Below are 3,097 nucleotides of genomic sequence, written 5' to 3'. Positions count from 1 at the left end.
TTTGGGTACCGGATTTTTCGGGGCCTGATACCCGACTCAGGTATCCAGGTACTCGAAAGCTTATCGGGTTCAAAGAAACAGGACAGTGTCAGTTACAAAAAGATCGAAACGCACTGCAGCCTTTGGATTTCAAACTCACCTGTTACCCTTGTATGTAATGCTTCCTACAGGAGCAACACTAACTGCGGTCCCAGTGCAGAAAACTTCGTCTGCCTCAAGTAGTTCTTCAATCGGAATAGAACGCTCCTCAACCTGTCCGAATTCAGAGAGAATGTAGAGCTTTCAAAAAAACTGAACCAAAGGATGTCGATGCACCAGGAAGATAAACTAATAAGAAAGCATGTAAATTGTTGGTGATCGTAAAAGACTTAAAAGTTCGATACTAGGACAGCACACCAAAAGCATTTAAGCATCTGTATCTTGCAGTGTAGCAGAAGGCAACAAAGAAAGCACCTGCTAACTATAGCTATCAAAGTGGGATATGCCTAGCTAATCACCGCGATGATAACTGTTTTATAGCATGAAATGGACTAGTTATAACATCTTCTCGGGACTAGTATACAGAGACAGCAAAGTGGCCAGGATGGCCAAAGCTCCTGTTCCCGGAACAAGAGTTGAATGTTATCCCCACATTAAAAAGCATGAGATCCATGGATTACCCCCTAGAATATCCCACTGATTGTACATTGCAATATACACGAGTTAAATACATGGCATACCGATACTGACACATCTGATGAACATTCTACATGAGAGAATTAGGTGATAAATACCTTCTTCGGGAAAACATTAGAAGCTGAGACCTCCTCAATGTCTCTATTATTGTTCGCAGCCAGGTATAAGACATCAGAAAATCATTTATCCTTGTTTCTCCTCATGGCTTTTAACACCTACACCAACCAAAGTATAATCTCGTCAAATGCATATGCAGAATCACACAGTATAAGGGTGAAATATGATGCCAAAACTCAAAAACATAATCATCTATTCACAAAATCTCGCCAAATGCATATGCTCTACATCCAACCAAATATTTTCAATATGTAATTAGTTAATGTTCCTGAACACATAAGTGCCACTGATATCTATCATTTCTCTTTTTGTCATGTTAAGAGTTCAATATCAAAATTCCAAGTAGTTTGAGATTAAGCCAGTAGTGTATTCCCTATATTAGCTTTACTGTGTTCAAAATTCAAACTGACTAGGATAATATTTTTTTGGGTGATCAAGGTTTTCCACTGTAAGCCATCATGCATACTTTTGACACAATACAAACCAACACTATATCAAAGACTCAGTGCAGGACTCAATAGGTCAGAAGGCAATGCTCAAGTTCCACAAATGCCATATCAAAGTGCCCGGGGATGCCAAGCAATAATAAATACATCTGTACGACGAAAATGCATCCTAGGAATCTAAAGAATAAAAAAGAAGTACTAATAAAAATGATATCCATCAAATAACATACATTAGGAGTTTCCAGTGTTATCAGTTCGGAAACTTCATGAACAAAATGAAAAAAGGTCACGCCAAGAAAGATTCAGAAGAGTGAGGCCTGGCGAGGAGTCAAGAACACGCAAAAAGACCTCCAGAAATATTTTACAATAAGCAGTCATCTAAATCTTTCCCTAGCTTAAAGTCAAACCAGAAGAGTTTCGACACAAAATTTGATTCATTTCTTTTTCTTGCCAACAGCTGATCCATATGCCACCTCTCAACAAATTATATAGTCAAGATGTGTCGGGAAGTATGAAATGTGGTTACAACAATGAGCCTGATCTTTTTAGGTGTCTAATGGAGTACTTATTATTCAACCTCGCTTCAAAATTTCAATGAGAAATCTATCGTTTAGTTCAACCAACTTAATAATCAATAAAAACAAGGGTAGTGGAACTGGTTGATAAAAACATAATGAAACAACAAACCTCCTGACCTGGGGCACATAAAAACCAGTAGAAGTCTTTAATAGTGGTCATTGATTTGTCCTGCAAGTGCTCTTCAGGCCACATATTTTCTGTGCTAGTTGGAGGAGCGGAACCACGAGCAGGTGGAGAAGCAGGCAGAGATTCATCAATGCGGTCGGTGTTTCTATTCCCATGTGTAACATTCCTTTCACCAATCGGTCATAGCTGGATGGAGCACCAAAACTTTCTGACACATATCTTGGCATGGGATCCTCTCTTTGGCCATAAGCTGCCGGTTCTGGAATAGAACTGAATCCATTTAGACCAGGTCCCACCCTGTGTTCATCTCCAGGACTTGATATCTCAGCCATACGAGAGGCATATGTAGATGGCTGACTACCGAATGCCATTCCTCGGACAAGGCCACCTTGTGGCCCAAGGGTTATGGAATCATGACCAAGGGGTCTTTGAGGCAGAGGAATGTACATCATCCTGTTCTCATAGGAATGTCTCTCATCCATCTGAGCATCCTGGGAGCCATGGCCACGCAGCTGTGGCCACCAGGACAAAATCTGCTGATCTGTGACCTGGAGGAGATAACATACTAGGAGCAAAATACATAGACAGACCCTTTCTGATTGAAACGACCAAGTCAGCTAGTTTGAGCTTGCCATTCTTGCGCAGCATCTCTGTGTACCTCCTCAATCTTTTTCGGACCTTCAACTTTCCTCCGCTGCTGCCACTTATTCTTTCTCAGATCAATAGAATCTCTCAGCATGAATCTTACAGCTTCATATTATTGGATGGTTGTGTGGTGATGTCAAAATAAGCATTCATCTGGTCCTTCGCTTTGGGATGATCTATCATTACACCAATTCTGCTCATTAATTTTCACAGAGCTTCTATGTTTTCTTCACCGGTACTCTGATACTGACCAAGCATTTTACCAATGCATCCGTGCATTATTCTTTCAGTCAACATCTTCTTGTATAATTCTCCTATTAGTCTAATATTACCCAACATGCAGTCTCTTCTTCTGTCTGTTTACTATCACCTTCATCAGCTTCATTTGCCTCTTGTTCTTCTCTTTCTCCCCTCTTGTTCTTCTATTTCTCCTCACTTAAATTCTTCCTGCCATTTCTTCAAGAGTAATTTCTTGAAAGTGTCAATTCAGGCAAGACCGCAGCACGGTG

The 3,097-nt window shown here is 40.4% G+C and overlaps 1 long non-coding RNA gene across 1 annotated transcript; it reads right to left on the bottom strand.

Annotated features, from left to right (window-relative positions):
* On the bottom strand, positions 1–2,451 carry LOC125212932. Its single transcript, XR_007174798.1, has 3 exons — positions 1,934–2,451; positions 774–890; positions 1–252 (listed from the first exon to the last, which is right to left on the bottom strand). It is a non-coding gene; the product is annotated as an uncharacterized LOC125212932 (long non-coding RNA).
* Between the last annotated feature and the right edge of the window lie 646 nt (positions 2,452–3,097).

Source organism: Salvia hispanica, chromosome 3 (genome assembly GCF_023119035.1).
Source record: "Salvia hispanica cultivar TCC Black 2014 chromosome 3, UniMelb_Shisp_WGS_1.0, whole genome shotgun sequence".
In the NCBI taxonomy this organism is placed as follows: Eukaryota; Viridiplantae; Streptophyta; class Magnoliopsida; order Lamiales; family Lamiaceae; genus Salvia; species Salvia hispanica.
This window is presented reverse-complemented; position numbering and strand designations above follow the sequence as displayed.